The sequence below is a fragment of the Heterocephalus glaber genome, unplaced genomic scaffold, assembly GCF_053883595.1.
Source record: "Heterocephalus glaber isolate CG9 unplaced genomic scaffold, H.glaber_assembly_v1.0 deba00000281, whole genome shotgun sequence".
Lineage (NCBI taxonomy): Eukaryota > Metazoa > Chordata > Mammalia > Rodentia > Bathyergidae > Heterocephalus > Heterocephalus glaber.
Window position 1 is genome coordinate 7,023,051 of NW_028258139.1, and position 19,065 is coordinate 7,042,115.

Below are 19,065 nucleotides of genomic sequence, written 5' to 3' on the forward strand. Positions count from 1 at the left end.
TCAAACATTTAAAATGTAAAATCCATTCTTAACCTGGCAGGAGTTGGTGGCCAGATTTGGCCTATGGGCTAGAAAAGCCAGGTCATCCATTTGATAGGACAGAACTTAACTGTCTACCGTGTGGGAAAGACGCAGTAGGTGGGGACCCAGCTGGAGCAGTACCCAACTGTGCCCCCACAGCAAGAGGCTGCCATGGGGAACAGGTTCTCTACCAAGCCAATGTTGGCAAGTAAGGACAGTCCCTGCCGAGTGGGTGGCATCAGGTATCTTTGTAACAATACAGTCATATCTCAGTAGCCACAAGAGACTGAATCCAGGACTCCCACAGATTACAAATCTGATACTCAACTCCCTTAATAACAAGACATAGTATTTACATATAATCTATGTACACCCTCTCAAAGACTTTAAATCATTTCTAGATTATTTATAATACCTAATATAATATAAAATCTATGTAACCCTTTGTTACGCTGCATGGGTTAGGGAATAATGACAAGAAAAATGTCTATGTGCTCAATACAGTCATAAAAATTGTTCAGATATTTTCAGCACAAAATCAGTTGAATACAAGGGTCTAGACTCCAAGGGCTGAATATACTTCCAGAGGGACAGATAGTAATGAGAAGGGCCTCCATCTTTAAATGGGAGCACCCCTTGCAGCTCAAGGTACAGGGGCTGGAGACCTAGTCAGGATTAAAAAGCCAATGAGGACTCAGCCCACCAAGTTGGCCTCTCAGAGGATTCAGGTACCACCAGAGTAGACAAGGAAGCAATTCAGTTACCAGGCACGTTCAGAGGCCACGTGTGTCACCAAATGCCCCTCCTACTGACCTGAACAGGGCTTAAGGCAACAAGACAAACACTGTTCTTGCCTTCTGACAGGGGCAGGGCTTCTTATTCTTGCCAGCTTTTCAAGTCGAATCAAAAATTGGATGAGATTGAGCATGCAATTAAGTAGAGCAATGAAAGTAAGGACTGGCAAATGTCATTTGAGGATGGATCCCAGTAGGAAACAACAATTAATAGAACAGTTTACAAGAAAGATAACTACATTTAAGGTTATCTGGTTTTATACTAGCTTTCTGGATTCCTAGGCAATCTGAATCTGTAACACTTCCTAGTGTTCAGATAAATAATTAAAGTGTCGATCTACAAGATCTCAAGTCCAATAAGTCACTAGGTTCTAACCAGAGACACACAGAGTTCCACTCTGAAAGGAGAGGAAATGGAAGGCCCAATTCTTCTAAGTTCCCACAAATACACTGGGAGAGCAAGGTGGAAGTCACCTGGGAATTTTAAACATCTGGATGGATCTCCAGGTCTCTGAATGCAAGAGTTCAAATGAGTCCTGTGCAAACTCATAGCCCAGAGTGACTTGGGGTCCTATCTAGAATGAGGAAATAGACACTAATGACCTCAAATAGCTGACAGTCTACCCCAATCCACAGCTCACCATGCATGCTGCCAACTGAATCAAATGACTTCCCAGCTCTTGGAAGAGAGAAATGTTGAGTTACATAGACCTACTTCCAGGAGCTGTGCCTTGCCTGTCAATTCCAGAGTATGGTCTTCACAGAAGAAAGAGCTGTAGAAATTTATTAATGAGAAAATAGAATAATAAAAATCAACAGAGATAGAGAATTGGCACTGGGAAAGGGCAAAGATGACATATAGTTGCCCTAAGTTTTTCCAATTACGAAACATCGCTTATTTATGGAAAAGAAAACAAATATGAAGTCAGAAGGAAGTAGAAACATAAAAATAGCAATACGTTTGAGGAATTGTACCTCAAAGAAAATGTCTTTTTAATATTAATGGGGTAAAGTTACAAAATGATGCGGGAAAGGCCAAAAGAACAAACTCCGAAAGAGTGCAAGTTCATGCAGACTCAGAAAGCCAAACCACTCTCAGAAAAAGCAAATATTCTGCTGAATAAGAACTGATAACCCACAGGAAAGCCTTGAGATGATGGGTCTCCATATGGGAGTCCCAGTGAGTAACCTCCACATGTGGACATCTCAGGGAAGTGTCACACTTGTACCTGAGCTAGAGATGGCAGACAGCAGTGGCTGCCACCATATCCTTACCAGCAACCCACATATACATATCTTTACTAGCAACCCACAAGAGACAGACCCCATGCCCACCTGTCCTGTACATGGTCCCTGAGATTCCAGACCTCTGCTGCCATCATGGTCCACCCATCTTGTGTTTGCCTCATGGCTGTTCCCTAAACAAACAGATGCCACCACATGGTTCTTCCTAACAGCCTAATGAACCAATTTAGAGAGCAAGTTTAGACAGGCAAAGTTTTAAAAGTAAGTTTATTTGTCTTTGTGTGAAATCTTTTATTTTTTGGAGAAGCCAAATCAGGAAATTACTTACCTAAAATACTAAATAAGTATAAAATCTACTTATAAAATTGGAGAGCTGTTTTAAAAGGCATTTAGGCTCTTCCAGTTTTCCCTGGCTACTGTGGCATGAGAAGACTTCTTAAAATGTTGAGACTGGGAAAAGATTTAAAAAAAAAAAAAATCCAAGCAGACAAAGCAGAAGTTCTGAAAAAAAGCTTCTAAACAATCTTGGAGCTTTTCAAATCAGTAAAAAATTCTCCCATACAACAGATCATCATAAATCTTACTTTTCTATCCCCAGACTTTAACAACTTGATTAGAGAACAGAGAAATATTAATGGATAAATAATAAATGAAGAAACATCTCCTTCCTCAGGAATTTGAGAAATAAGTGAAAGTTGGCAATGTCAGGATGATTTCTAGGAGAATTTTTTGTTAAATCTGATCTAAATATGCTGAGATTCAATGTTCCCATGGGTCACTGAGACCATTTCTGTATGTGGGAGCCCCTGTCCCCAGAGGGCTGGGCTTATGTACACACTGTGAGCTGTGGACAGCATGCTGTGCACTGGCCATGCACATGTAAACACGCTCAGGACCACAGTCTAGCTGTGTAGATGGGGTAGGAGACCACACATCCAGGCTGTAGGGACCTCCCCGTGGACTTTTTGTTTTTCAAGTGAGAACATGAAACAATTAAAATAATTTTACTTTGTGCTCAACTCGGAGAAGCAGATGTAAGACCAGGCCCCTTCCCCAAAATCAGTTGACTTCTAGTCTCGATCTTGTTTTTTGAGAATGTTTAATATAACCATTGGATAAAGTGCTTCAGTTTCCTTAATAATAAAAGACAAATGTGTAATACTACTATATCTAATTCATAAGTCTGTTACGGGAATAGATGGAATGACATATGTGAAATACTTAGTAAAATATTTAACATAAAATAAGCACCTATTAAATTTTAGACATATTTTTATTATTATCTGTATCGTGGCATGGGTGCATATGTGTGTGTTATTCCAGAGATGACAAGAACTGTATCTTTTTTGACAGTTGACAAAAGGTTTGATAATTGAGTCCCAGGTGCAAGCAGGAACTATGGTCCCCTCTACATGCTTCAAGGCTGGACCTTTGAGACCTGAATTATTTTGATTCCCCTAACTGGTTTCTTAAAACACAAGGTTCCATGATGCAAGAGTTGTCAAACCAAAATGTAGGAGCTGTGCCCACTGTTCCAGAACTGGCTTAGTTCTGCCCAAGCCTTCCTCTTGCGCATGCCTCTGACAAAAGTGTGCCACAGGGAAGCCTAGGACGACTGTCCACCAGGCACATTCTGAACACACAAGGGAGATTATACAGTTGTTGCTGAGTAAAAGAAGCCTGAGAGGCCAAAGAGACGGCCAGACTTTCAAACTAGAAACCAGCACCACAGAACTGTTCCCAGAATCAATGCAGCCTATACCATTGTCCCTTTGAAAGCTTTCCATCACCCACGTCCCCTCTGGTTCCAGATGCACCCAAATGCATTTCTCGGATGATTCATGGGTGTCAGAATATCTGTGGACTCAGATTTGGCTTTATATTTGGGGATTTGCTGGTTATTCTGCTCAATCCTGAGTTCCACACCCAATTCAGCACAGGGTAAGTGGAACTTGTACAGAGAAGTTTACAGTTAAAAGGGGCAACTTGTGGCTGTTTTTAGTAGATAGGAAGAGTTTCGTGGCAGGGGTGAGATTCTGCTGTGGGCTCCAACCCCTCTCCACACAGGAAGACTGCATGGAGCAGAGGGAGAGCCCGCCTTCTGCGCCACGCTGTCTGCTTCCTAGCACTGCTCCCGTGCTGAAATGTCCTCAAAAGTAAAATGGGGATAATAATTGTATCCACTCCATGGAGTTGTGCTAAGGGTCAGATGAGACTATAAATTTAATCCTTAAAACAAGAAAGCTACAGAGGCCTCCATCACATGGGAAAGAATAGAGCTGCATGCCTACAACAAGGTTGTGTGGCAGGTAGGCTGGAGAACTGATCTGAGGGGCTGCAGAGCCCTTGGGTGCCACACAGGAAGATCAGGTGGGTAGTTACCTATGCTGCCCACTTGGAAGATGGGCCTGGATAATACTTACACCCTTCCAGGGCAGTCCTCTGGAATAAGGCCCCTTATCTAAAGGAAGTCCCCATCGCTTTTTCTCTGACACATTTTTGTTAAAGCATTAATTACTCTCAGCAATCATGCAACTGTTTCACCTCACCCACTAGAAAGTCAACTCCATGAAGACACAGACCTTGTCTTTTTTGCTTGTCCCAGTGTCTAGAATAGCTTCTGGGGTGACGCACACTGAGTAAACATATGGAAGAAAGGGAGAGAGGAAGGAGGGAGGGTGGGAAGGAGTGAATCTAAAACATATGATCCTGTGACATTAGGCACACTGCAGACTTCATCGGAGTCACACTGAGAGGGTCGCCCCTTCACCGTGGTGCCCTCAGCAGACTTTTGTTGGCGGGGAACCCAGTCAGAGCCCTGGCGCCATCTTTTTAATGACTGAATTTCGGTCTCATAAAACTGGAATTGGCCCCAAACCAAATATTTAAACATTACAAAGATTGTCAAGTATTTTGTTCGAATTTTTCTCCATCTATTTTATTAAGGAAATGTGCATTTTAGCCATTAACTTTGGTCTACCTTTTATGACTTTTTATACATCATATTTTTAATTACTGCATTGCCAAGTAAAAATTATTGTCTTTGGAAGGTGAATGCAGGGTTGAGATAACTTCTCAAAGCTGCCTATGAAAATTATGTGATATCCCACCAAAAAGGAATTACTACTTTACCTGGAATTTCCTTAGGGTCCCAGTCCTCAGTATGAACTCTATTAAGTTGCCCATTAATACACCACTTACAGTAAATCCTCCAGATTTGATCACCCAGTATTCTAAGTTTTGAACGCCCACTGTATACCCTCCCAGTTCATCAGAAATTCAATTGCTTTCTGTTCTTTGATGCTGCCTTAATTAAAAAGAAAAGAAAACCAACCTAGCTTTGAAGCAACCATAAAATTCAAGATCTTTCTTATGAGGATTAAAGAAAGAATATGATTAAAGAAAGAGTATTAGCCAAGAGAAGCATTCTGAAGAAATGTAAAGGTGATAGAAACCAGAGAGAAGCCTTAGAACAGAACCAAGCACTTTAAAAACAAGACAACACCCCACACACACCTCCTGCCACCATTCAGGGAAGCCTCCCACATCTGCAGAGTACAGGGTCCCACAGGAGAAAGTCATGGATCACCACATCTGTAGTGAAAGTTAGGGGAGAGCAGAGGGGAAACCAACAATGAGCCAACCCAAATAGCTAACCTTGGAGTTGAGGAAACTCAGGGCACCACGAGTGAAGGGCTGAGGTGGCAGGGTTGGTCCAGGATGAGCCAGCCTCAGAACGCCCATCACCCAGCCAGTCTGTATGCCTGGTCAGGACATGGCCCACAACCTAGCCCAAACAGTCTCTGGCACTATCCTTCCAGGCTCCCACCCTGGCTTGAGCCAGCCCTGTGCTCTCCTACTATAGCATTCTCCTTCTACCCAGTCATCCCTCAGAATGGCATCAAACGCTTCTTCTACTCCTTCTGCACAAGAAGAGTTCAGTTTCTATGACAAGAAAAACATCACTCTGAGACAAAATATGGAGATTTCTTAGGAACTGAAATGGATCTGATATCTTGGTTTAACCTGGATGGCCCCAATTCTGTGTGCTTTTCAAGGATCACAATGGGCAGGATGACCCCATTTAGAGGGATCCAGAAGGCTCAACAGGCAGAAAGACAGTCTGGACCTATGGAAACCTTCTGCCAAAGTGCAGCTGTCTCCTGCCCTACCCTATTTGTTGATCTTGGTTCATTGTCCTCAAAGCATTGGCCACAGTTCTTTATCACAAGCCATTTTTAAGGTTCCTCGCAACATGGTCCTTCACAAAGTTTTCTAACAAGATCCAAAGCCATATAGCTGAGAAATGCAACTTTCCAAAAACACCTTTAACATTCTGTTTAAGTTTTAAAGTTATTACTGGCAGGTTGCAGTTTCTAGATACCTCCAGGTAAACACACACACTCACCTCAAACGTACATAGATATGCAACTATTGCTACATTCCTGTGCAGTATGGGAATCCTAGGCCAAAGTCACAAAACTGAACTTTTGTTGCAGCTTCAGCTGGTCTGTTGAAATTCTATCACACATCTAGATCTCTAAAGTAATTTTAAATGTCTTCAGGGGTACTACGTGTGGATTCCAGCAAGTCAGTCAATTCAACTAATGAGCAGTGACTTAATCACCTAGGTTTTCAGCTTTTCTCACAGAGTTGCAATCCTCTGTTGCTGCTGAAGTTGGAAGTTGCCCCTAGGCCAAGAGTTTAATATTTATGCACTTGATAAGTTTACTCCCTCTCACAGCCTCCTTCCCTGATTCCCCCTCTCCCTGAGCCCCAACAGGGCTTAAGGCTTGTTGGTTACTTTTCTCCTTGCTGGAACAAAATACCAGACACCCAAAGTGAAAGGAAGAAAAATTCATTTCAGTTCACAGTTGGTAGAGTTTTCAGTTCACAGTTGGCTGGCTCTAAGGTAGGGTGGCATGGCAGAGAGGCATCACTGAGGAGAAACAGCCCACGGCAAGCAGGCAGGAGACAGCAAGCAGCAAGCAGCAAGAGCAGCAGCAGCAGTCTGCCTCCCCCTTTTATCCTTTTTAGGCTAGCTGCATTTTGGGTAGTGCCACCCACACCCAGGGTGGGCCTTCTTCCCATTATCCAAACCCAGAACTATGTTAAAGCAATTAGTGAACTAATTCAGTAATCACACACCATTAATCCCAGCATCACACATGGAAAAGCACCACCTACGACCACATGAGGCTTTGGGCAACAGCTAGATACAAGCCATAACAGGGCTCTTGCAAGGGCCCTGCTCTTGACTGCTTTGCACATTTATCATGCAAGATTCTATCTCACCACCTCTCCCAGTCTACTCCCTACACTGCAAAGCTAATTGCAAAAAAAAAAAAATCATTCATAAAGCTAAGCTTCCTTGATTCCTTACCCAGAATGTATTTCTTATTCTTATAAATCCCCTAAATGCTTTTTATTTCCTCTTTGGAATCCATACTCTGCACTGTATTGCAATATTTATGTGTTTGTCTCTCGAGATTGTGAACTTTTTGAGGACGGAGAATATATATTACTCACCTGTGAATCCCAAGAAGCCTCCAGCTCAGTATTTTTATATAGAGAAAATAATCATTAAATGTCATTGATTCACGTTCCTCCTGGTCTGAGGTTCTTGGTGTGCCTTCACCTACTAGCTGTCATCCTCCAGAAACCTAAGCTTTACTCCTGGGCTTTACTCCTTCCTCCTGCTGTGCAGCTGTGTTGTCACAACTCTGCTACTAGGTTTGAGGGGCACACGGTTCAGGGCTCCATCCTGAAAAAGGTGCTGGAGGCACTCAAGGACCTCATCAGCAAGGCCTGCTGGGACATCTGTTCAGGCAGTGTGAACCTGCAAAGCATGGACTCATCCCATATCTCCCTAGTGCAGCTCATGCTGCACTCCAAGGGCTTGACATGCACCAATATGACCACAAACTGACCTCGGATGTAAACCTCGCCAGCTTGTCCAAAATATTAAAATCCTCTGACAATGACGACATCCTTACCCTAAGAGCCAAAGATAATGCAGACACCCTGGCACTAGTATTTGAAGCACCAAATCAGGAGAAAGTATCCAACTATAAAATGAAGTTAATGGATTTAGATGTTGAACAACTTGGAATTCCAGAACAAAAATACAGTTGTGTAGTAAAGATGCCTTCTGGTGAGTTTGCACATATATGCTGAGACCTCTGTCACGTCAGACATGCCATGCAAACGATGGACTGAAAGTTTCTGCAAATAGAGAACTTGGAAGTGGAAATATTAAGTTGTCACAAACCAGTTCAACATCACTGGTCATCTGAGAGATGCAAATGAAAACAATGCTGAGATTCTACCTCACTGCAGAAAGAATAGCTGCTATTAAGAAATCAACCAATAACAAATGCTGGAGGGGTTGTGGAACCCTTCTCCACTGTTGGTGGGAGTGTAGAGTGCTGCAACCACTGTGGAAATCAGTGTGAAGATACTTAAAAAAAAACTAGGATTAGAGGTCCCATTTGACCCAGCTATTCCCCTGCTGGGTAACTTCCCAAAAGAATTAAAATAGAAAGAATTAGAATACTACAGCAACATATGTTCACCCATGTTTATAGCATCTCAGTTTGTAATAGCTAAATCTTGGGAACAACCCAAATAACTAAACCTTTATCAACTGATGACTGGATAAAGAAGATTTTTTATATAAAATGGAGTACTACTCAGCCATAAATGATAAACTAGAGACATTTATAGCTAAATGGATGCAAACTGAGGCCATACTCTTAAGTGAAATAAATAGGACACACATGTGTAAATGCCCAATAGTTTCTCTGGTGTGAGAAACTGAAAGTGTAAATGAGGACCAAAATGTATAACAGATAATGTGAAATAGGAAGACAAGATCCAAAGGGGAAGGGGTAGTAGGGAATGGGGCTAGTGGAAAGGAAAGAAGGGAAAGAAAAAAATATAAGAAGGAAAAAATGGAAACAAAGTTTTTGTAAATAGGAAGAGGTGGAGTCAGAGCTTCCTGTGATGGAAAACAGACAGGGCAGGTCTGGAGTAAATTGGAATTAAGGGCATGGCAGGTGGGAGAAGTCAGGATGACAGCCACAAGACACCTGGGCAGAGCAGCAGGAATTCATGGAGGAGCTACACAGTGAGAACCAACAGTGGTGACAGCTGCTTAAGTCTTGGATTACAGGGATAAATAGCTGAAGTGTGTTGGCCTGCACAATAGCATTGAAGAGGAAATTGGACCTGAGATTTTCACTCTAAAACAAAATCTTTAGGAAGGCATGAAGTAGATCTTCAGTGTGTAAGAGTTCCCCTAGGCTACTGATAGGAGTAGAAATAAATCCTCTTTGGAAGAAAGCTTTCTCAAGTCAGGATTTCATGTCTGTCATACATACAATTCATGAGAGGCTTCACAAAGACTAGCAAACACATCAGAATTTTATTTGGGGGGGTTTTGTTGTTTTTTTGGTACCAGGGATCGAACTCAGGACCTTGTGCTTGCGAGGCAGGCGTCGGAACCACTGAGCTAAATCCCCAGCCAGACATCAGAATTTTAAAACATTAGTCTCCAGAAAGAACATGTAGGCCAGGCATGATAACACATGCCTGTAATTCTAGCACTTTGGAGGCTGAGGCAGGAGGATTACCACAAGTATAAAGACAGCCTGGCCTACATAGTGAATTTAAGGCCAGCCTGTACTACAAAATGAGAGTCTGTCTAAAAAAGCCAGAGAGGGCTGAGGACTTAGCTCAGTGGTGCCACCACCTGCCTTGCAAGCACAAGGTCCTGAGTTTGGTCCTCTGTACCAAAAAGAAAGCCAGAGAGGCTGGGGATCTAGCTCAGTGGTTTCGCCGCCTGCTGCACAAGCGCAAGGTCCTGAGTTAGATCCTGGTACCAAAAAAAAAAAAAAAAAGAACATATAGACAGTGATTTTTGGGGCCAGGGATTTAGCTCAGTGGTTCCACCACCTGCCTCGCAAGCACAAGGTCCTGAGTTCAATTCCAGATACCAAAAATAAATAAATAAATAAATAAAGCAAAATATTTTCGCTAATAATGGGCATTAGAAGATAAATAGAGTGATGACTACAAAGTGTTATTAAAAAATAATACTCAACCTACAATTATGTATTTAGCCCAAAATAAGAAAATAATAGGAAAAAATAAACTGAACCCAAAGGAATTAAAAGAAAATAACAAATTGTAACAGAATAGATAACAAAGTTATAATAGAATCAATAAATCCACAAATTTCTCCTTTAAAAAAACTTACAAAATATACAAGTATCTTGCCTCAAGAAAAAAGAAAACAGCACAAGTACATAGATGATATATCTATAGTTTGAGCAGAGATTTGAAAGAAAATAAAGATAATTCTATCAATGTCTCTATGTCAATGACTTTGAAAATGCAGACAAATGACAAAAAATAGAACTGTGGCATTTTTTAAACATGCCTACTTGGGGGACGGGATTTAGCTCAGTGGTTTCGCCGCCTGCTGCACAAGCGCAAGGACCTGAGTTCAATCCCCGGCACCAAAAAAAAAAAAAAAACCATGCCTACTAATCCTTTGAACCTTTCCTACTAAAACATATGAATCATGTCACCTCCCATAAATCTTAGCTGCCTTTAATAACTCACAGATAATCATATAATCTTGGAAATTGATGTGCAATTTCCAAAGCTATGCCATGAAAGGTAATAAAGCTTTCACTTTTTTCACTGGGAAGCCCGAGCCACAGTTTAAGAAATCTAACTACTCAGAAGGCACTATACTATGCAAAAGCCAGGCTGAAACTGCAGTTGAAAGTCAGCATTAATCATCAGAGGAGTAAGTGACGATGCCTCCAGGTGACTGTAGCCTCTGGCCATGAAGTTTTGCCCAGCCATGGAGTCTGCCCAGATAAAGCCCCCGACATCATGGAACAAATATGAGCTATTTCCACTATGACTTGATGGAATTCTTATCTATAGAATAAATGACTATGATAAAAAGGACTATTGTAAGACACTAAGTTTGAGAGTTAATTTTTTATGGAAGAACTGTAACAATTACCAAAACTGACCAAAAAGAAATAGAAATTCTAAGTAGTTCTATGACTGTCAACAAAATTATTTCTTAGATCGTGTTTTTGGTATCGTATGCAAAAGAGCATTGCTAAGCCTAAGGTCACCTAGATTTTTCTCCTATTTTTACTAGAAGATTTCTGGGTTTGCACCTAACATTTAGATCTATGGTTTATTTTTAGCTAACTTTTATGAAATATGGACTATGTTTAAATTCAATTTTTTTCATATGGATGCCCACTTGTTCCAGCACCGTGTGTTGAAAAGATAATTATTTCTCTATTGCATTTGCTCTTTGTCAAACATCAGCTGAATAAACTTGTGTAAGTATACTTTTATATTTTCTATTGTATCTCATTGACCTATTTGTCTTTCTTTCGTCATATCATACTATCTTGATTACTACAGGTTTATAAGCCTTGAAATTCGACCTTAACCCTGCTGTTCTTCAATACTGTGTTGGCTATTCTAGGTCTTTCACATCTTCATTGAAACTTTATAATTTCTTGATGTCCACAAAATTAATATTGAGACTTTGACTAGAATTATGTGAAATTTATAGACCAGGTGGGAAGAACTGACATCTTAACACTGTTGAGCCTCCCCAAGCCTGAATATGACCATCTCTTCATTTATTAAGATTTTTCTTTGATTTTTTTCATGAAAGCATTATATTTTTCCTCACATATAGTACACATTTTGACTTCTACTAAATATTTACTTTAGAGGAATGAGGGTCTAGTGTAAATGATATTTTATTTTTAATTTCAAAATCAAATTGTTCATTTGCAATATATAGGAAAGCAAATGACTTTTGTATAATAACATTTATGTCCTGCAACTTTGTTATGATCACCTATTGGTTCCAGGACAGCTTTTTGTTTTTTCTTTTGTTGTTCTCTTATTTTTTAAGAGCTATTATTTATTCTTTGTTTTCTTTTGTTTTTCACTTTTATTTGTACATGTTTGTAGTACAAAATGATTACATTCACTGTAGGGAATTTGTACGTGTACATAACATATTTCAATTCTTTTTTCACCCTTTCCCTCTACTCCCCTTTTATTTTTTCAGCATCAGTTCACCTTTTTTTGGTACCAGGGATTGAACTCAGGACCTTGCACTTGCAAGGCAGGTGGCAGAACCGCTGAGCTAAATCCCCAGCCCATCAGTTCACTTATTTATCTTACAAGACCTTATAAAGTTAGTTATCATACTTACCAGTGATAGCAAAACAGTTTTTCTTTTGATTATCTGAGACAGGGTCTCACTTTGTAGAACAGGCTGGCCTCTAACTTACAGTGATCCTCCTGCCTCAGCCTCCTACGTGCTGGACTTACAGGTAGGTATGTGGTTAGCAAATATTTTAGAGCTTTCAATGGTAAAAACAGCCCACTGTGGCATGCATGTCATAGGTTTGCCACCACTGATATATACAGATTGAAACCTAGACTAATAGGTCAAAGAACATTTTAAAAATGTAAGAAAATTGTACTAAGTCAAGGTACACTTTTAGATATATTGTCTCCATTGAATTACAATACCTTTTTTCTCTCTCACTTTTCCTATTATCTCTTTTATTTCATAATGTATGTTGTTTTTCTTTTTTTAATCTGTTTTTTAAATTTTATTGGTAAAATTTAGGTATACAATATATTTACATTTATCATTGGGTATTGTACCTGTACATGATGTATCTTGGTTCTTATTTTTGCCCCTTCTCCTGCCCTCCCTTCAACTCCTCCATCTCTCCCTATTTACAAAGACTTTGTCTCCATTTTTCCATTTTCTCATATTAATTCCATTCCCTTCTTTCCTTGCCCCTACCCCTCCCATTTCCCCTTCCCCTTTGCCCCTTTTTGTCCTATTTCACATTATCTATTATACCTTTTAGTCCTTATTTACACTTTCAGTTTCCTCACACTAGAGAAACTATTTGGTATTTATGCATGTGTGTCCTATTTATTTCACTTAAGAGTATCGCCTCAATGTACATCCATTTAGCTATAAATGTCTCTAATTTCTCATTCTTTATGGCTGAGTAGTACTCCATTTTATAAGAGAAATCACATTTTCTTTATCCAGTCTCAAGTGCATGGGCAATTGGGCTGCTTCCAAGTTTTAGCTATCACAAACTGTGTTGCTCTGAACATAGGTGCATATATATTGCTGTGGTATGATTCTTTTAATTCTTTTGGGAAAACATTCAGCAGGGGAAGAGCTGGGTCAAATGGGACTTCCAGTCCTAGTTCTCTGAGGTATCTCCACACTGATTTCCACAGTGGTTGCACCAGTCTACACTCCCACCAGCAGTGGTAGTGCTCATTTAAGAGAAACCATGCAATATCTGAACTTATGAATCTGCATTACTTCACTTAATATTATGGTCTCAAGATTAACCCATTTTCCTACAAATGACTCAAGTTTGTCCTTCTGCAGAGTAGTACTCCATTGTGTATAAATAACACTTTCTTTATCCATTCATTCATTGATGGACATACAGGCTATTTCCAAGACTTAGCTATTACAAATTGCTATAAACATGAGTATGCATATATCCATATGGTATGATGTCTTTAACTCTTTTTGGAAGATACTTAGAAGGAGAACAGCTGGATCAAATGGAATTTCTATTCTTAGTTTCTTGAGGAATCTCCATAGTGATTTCCATAGTGGTAGTATCAGTTTACAGTCCCACCAATAATGAAGAAGGATTCTTTTCTCCCCATAGCCTCACCAGCATTTCTTATTGCTTGATTTCTTGATAGTGGCCATTCTTTCTGAAGTGAGATGGAATCTCATTTTAATTTGTGTCTCAAATGGCCAGAGATGTGGAGCATTTTCTCATGTATTTATTGGATATTTATGTTTCTTCATCTGAGCAGTGTCTATGCACTTTAGATGCCCATTTTTTAATTGAGTCTTTAAATTTGGGGGTCTGATTTTTTTTAGTTCTTTAAATATTCTAAAATATTAGTCCTTTAGCTGAGGAGTAGCTGGCAAAAATTTTTCCCATTCTGTAGGTTGTCTCTACTCTGTTGATGGATTCCTTTGCTGTACAGAAGCTCTTTAATTTGATGTTATCCCATTTGTTAATTCTTGATATTATTTCTTGTTCAACTGAGGTTTTGTTCAGAAAGTCTTTGCCTATACCTATGTCTTTCTTTAAGAGTTTTTTGTTTTTATTTGTTTTTGTTCTGTTTTGTTTTTTGCTATTGTTGATTCTTCTTTGAGATTTTCTACAGTCATATTATTTTCAAACAAAGACAATTTTATTTATTCCATTCCAATCTGTATCTTTATGTTTCCTTTTCTCACTGTATTAAGTAGGACTTCCCATTCTGCATTGAATATGAGTAGTAAAAGTGGAGAACCCCACCCAGACACCAGAGGCTTGGCAGTGCAGACCCCAGCTAGAAGCACACTGGTCCAGATAATAGCAGTGCAGGTGCACAGGCCCCAGCAGGGCCCCACCCAGGCACCGATGGTTTGGGCACACAGGGCCCAGCCGAAGTTCCCCCTGGAAAACAGCTATGCAGGTGCACAGGCTCCAGCCAGAGGCCCACCCAGATACCATCACTAAGTGCATGCCAGCCAGAGCCAGAAGCCCACCAGGACAACAGGCCAGCACAGGGATCCAGAAGGCCATCATTCTGAACCCAGGTATTGGTGCAGTGGTGAGCAGCAAAGAGAAGGCCACTCTGAGGCTCGTTGAGAATTGAAGCCCACTGGGAGAGCAAAGAGTCACCTCAATAAAGGCACAGCAGACTGCATTGGTTGAAATGAGAAGACACTTAAACAAGTCACAAAACCATACTTCCAGATCACCAAAGGCAAGCCCAAAAGCCAACAAGATGGAACAATTTGAAATTCAACCTGAACTGGCCATGAAAGAGAATCTGAAAAAAGTAAAATCAGAAATAATTTCTCACATAAAAACAGAGATTGTGTCCATAGTGAAAGACATGAATAATAATTCTAGAGTAGACACAGATTTAAAAAATAGAGGAGCTGAGGAACATGATGGAATCCCAGCATAGGAAACAAATGGAATCCATAAAACAGATGGAAACAGGAGATTAAAAACTCCATTGAAACCATAGACAGCAGAATGAGCCAATGTGAGGACAGACTATCAGATACAGAAGACAGGATTGCAATTAGTGACCAGGAAAAGAAAATCTCAAAAATAGCAAGGGACCATGAGAAATCAATCCAGTACCTGCTAAGAAGATGCAAAGAAGAATAACATAAGACTGATTGGAGTCAATGGAGAAACAGGAGATAGTGCAAACAACATAAAAAACTGTGCACACAAATAAGAGCAGAAAACTTCCTAAGCAGGGGGAAAGAATTTGACATACAGATAAGTGAGGCATATAGGACTCCAACTAGCCTTGATCAAAAAAAATCTACATCTAAACATATAATAGTTAAGATTCCAGAAATCCAACAGGAGAACAAAATTCTACAAGCAGTGAGAGCAAAGAAACAAATCACATACAAAGGGAAGCCCATCAGAATCACAGCAGACTTCTCAACACAAGCTTTCAAGGCAAGGAGAGCCTGGAGTGAAGTATTTCAAGCCCTCAAACAAAACAAACTCCACCCACCCACCAGCCTGCTCACCCTTATCTCCTCCTCCTCCTCTTGCCATTGCAGTTGGACTCAGCAGCCCAGCACACACCTCGTGACTTTTGGGGGGAGACCCTGGTGGGCTGTGGCAGGAGGGAGTGATACAGAAAAGTTTTAGATAACTTAATAGATTGAATATTAAGGGAGTTGTAGAAGCAAAATAAGTAATGTGTTCTTTTAAGATTTGCTTTTCCTGTAACTCCTTGTTTAAGGTGAGGATTATCTGACTGTAACCAGTACTTTCATTAACCTAACAAAGTTACCAGGCCAGGGTGAATTTATAATGTATATGGCCTATCTTGTGTCTGTGACTTGTAAATAGGAACTGGAATTGTATTTACATATCAAAGACCACTAGGCATGAGATAATGGCTAAAAAGGATATAAAAAGGGAAATGCTGAACAAAGGGCAGAGATATTGATCAGACTGGTTTCTGGTGTTCCTGTCCACTGGCAAGAAGAAATTTTATTATTTTACCCAAATTCTGTGTCTCTGTGTATTTTTTTCCAAGATTTCTGCAATAGGAGGAGGCAGCAGCGGTGCCTCTCAGCTGCTGTCAGGGAAGGGGACACCAAGAAGATAGTTAAAGTATTGGTATCACCAAGGAAATCTGTCACAGTTTGAAAAGCTAGCAAAAGTTTGATTTCCAGACACTACAGAGAAAAGTGAAAATGGCATTGTACCATCACCACTTCACTAGAGGAAGAAGGCATCCAGTGTGGATTTTTGTGAATGATGATCGCCATGTGATGGCAAAGCATTCTTCGGTGTATCCAACACAAGAGGTGCTGGAGGCGGTGCAGAACATGGTGCCCCACACCAAGAGGGCTCTCAAAGCTGTGTGTGACTGGATCGATGAGCAAGAGAAAGGAAACAGTGAGCAGGCCAAGTCGGACAACATGGATGTGCCCAAGGATGATGAGCGCCAAGAAGGGGCTGGGGAACAGAAGGTGGTACACATGACCAGGACCCTGCGGGGCGTGATGCGGGTTGCCTTGGTGGCAAAGGCCTTCTGCTAAAGGGGGACTTGGATCTAGAGCTGGTGCTGCTATGTAAGGAGAAGCCCACAACTGACCTCCTGGACAAGGTGGCTGACATCCCGGCCATCCAGCTTGCTGCTGTAACAGAAAACAAGTACGAAATACTCCAGTCTGTGGATGATGCTGCCATTGTGATAAAAAATACAAAAGAGCCCCTGCTGTCTCTTACTAGTCACCTGACATCCCCTACTGTCAGAGAAGAGATGGAGAAGGTGCTAGCTGGAGAAACGCTATCAGTCAACAATCCCCTGACATTCTGGACAGGCAGAAATGCCTTGCTGCCTTGGTGTCCCTCTGACACGCCAAGTAGTTCCAGGCCAGGGCCAATGGGCTGAAGTCCTGCGTCATTGTTATCCAGGTCCTGAGGGACCTGTGCACCCATGTGCCCATCGGGGGTCCCCTCAGAGGATGGCCCCTGGAGCTCCTGTGTGAGAAGTCCATTGGCAGAGCCAACAGGCCAATGGGCAACGGTGATGCCCTGCGGAGAGTGCTGGAGTGCCTGGTGTCTGGCATCGTGATGCCAGATGGTTCTGGCATTTATGACCCTTGTGAAAAAGAAGCCACTGATAATATTGGGCATCTAGACAGCAATGGGAAGATATCACACAGAGTGCGTAACATGCACTGTGGTTCGCTGCCTTTGGCCAGCTCCACAAAGTCCTGGGCATGGACCCTCTCCCTACCTTCCAAGATGCCCAAGAAACCAAAGAAGGAGAACCCAGTAGACTACATCGTTCAAATCCCTCCCAGCGCCATCTAAGCCATTACCCCTATGAAACGCCCAAAGGAGCGGGACGGGGAAGAGAAGTTCCCCAGCAAAAAGAAGATTCAAAAGACAGAAGAAGGCTGAGCCTCCCCAGGCCATGAATGCGCTGATGCAGTTGAACCAGCTGAAGCCGGAGCTGCAGCGCAAGCTGGTGTCCCCGACAGGCCCTGTGCACGCCCCCATCTTCACCATGTCCCTGGAGGTGGATGCCAGCTCATTTGAGGCCTCGGGGCCCTCCAAGACCGCCAAGCTGCACGTGGCTGTTAAGGTGTTACAGGGCATGGGCTTGCCGACAGGTGCAGAAGGCAGGGACTCCAGCAAGGGGGAGGACTCTGCGGTGGAGACGGAGGCGAAGGCCGCTGTGGTGGCCCCGCCCCCCATTGGGGGAAGCTGTGTGGACCCCCAGCGCCACCTTCCTCTCTGATGCCACCACTGAGCAGGGGCCGATCCTCACTAAGCATGGCAAGAACCCAGTTATGGAACTGAATGAGAAGGGCCGAGGCCTCAAGTACGAGCTCACCTCTGAGACCGCAGGCAGCCAGGACAAGCGATTCATCAGGGAGGTCGAGGTCGATGGACAGAAGTTTCAAGGTGCTGGCTCAAACAAGAAAGTACCAAAGGCATACGCCGCTCTCTCTGTACTTGAAAAGCTTTTCCCTGGTGCCCGCCTTGCCCTCGATGCCAACAAAAAGAAGACAGCACCAGTCCCTGTCCGAGGCGGACCAAAATTTGCTGCCAAGCCACACAACCCGGGCTTCGGGATGGGGGCCCCATGCACAGTGAGGTGCCCCGCCCCCCAACCTCCGAGGGCGGGGCCGGGCCGAGGATTTGGGGGCGCCAACCACGGAGGCTACATGAACGCTGGCAGCCGGTACGGAAGTTAGGGGTTGGCAGCGACTCGACGACAGCAGGCTATAGTGACTTTTTCACAGACTGCTACGGCTATCATGATTTTGGGTCTTCCTAGAGGGTCTAAAAGTTTTCTAAACGGTTTCTCAGCTGTGGCTTTCCACAGCAGCTTCTCTGAAACACGTGCTCTGCAGAATTTAAGATAATAGCAGGCTTTTTTCCAGTAAAATACAATTTTTAATTAGTAAATATTTAAAACATAAATAATTTTCAATGGTGAAATATAAATGATCATATTTTAAACAGTGATAGCAATGTATGCTTTTTGTACCAACTAAACAAATTTTGGATGGCAATTCAGCAGCTTATGCTATAACACAGTAGCCCCAATTAAGACTTGTCTTTCTTCAGACGCTTTAAGATTCATCCCTTTTTTTTTTTTTTATTGTACCGAGGATCGAACTCAGATCCTTGCTATTGCAGGGCAGGCAGTGGAACCATTGAGCTGAATCCCCCACCCAGATTCATCCCTATTTTGTGTTTTGGGGGTTTTTTTTGGGGGGGGGGCTTAGGTTATTTTATTGGTACATTTTAGGTGTACAATACGTTTACATTTATCATTGGGTGCTTGTACCTGTACATGATGTATCTTGGTTCTTATT

The 19,065-nt window shown here is 41.9% G+C and overlaps 2 pseudogenes; both read left to right on the plus strand.

The window, feature by feature from the left end:
• Positions 1–7,647: 7,647 nt before the first annotated feature.
• On the plus strand, positions 7,648–8,356 carry LOC101700224 (DNA sliding clamp PCNA pseudogene; annotated as a pseudogene).
• Positions 8,357–16,419: 8,063 nt separating this feature from the next.
• LOC101719878 (interleukin enhancer-binding factor 3 pseudogene) lies at positions 16,420–18,521 on the plus strand (annotated as a pseudogene).
• The last annotated feature ends 544 nt before the right edge of the window (positions 18,522–19,065 follow it).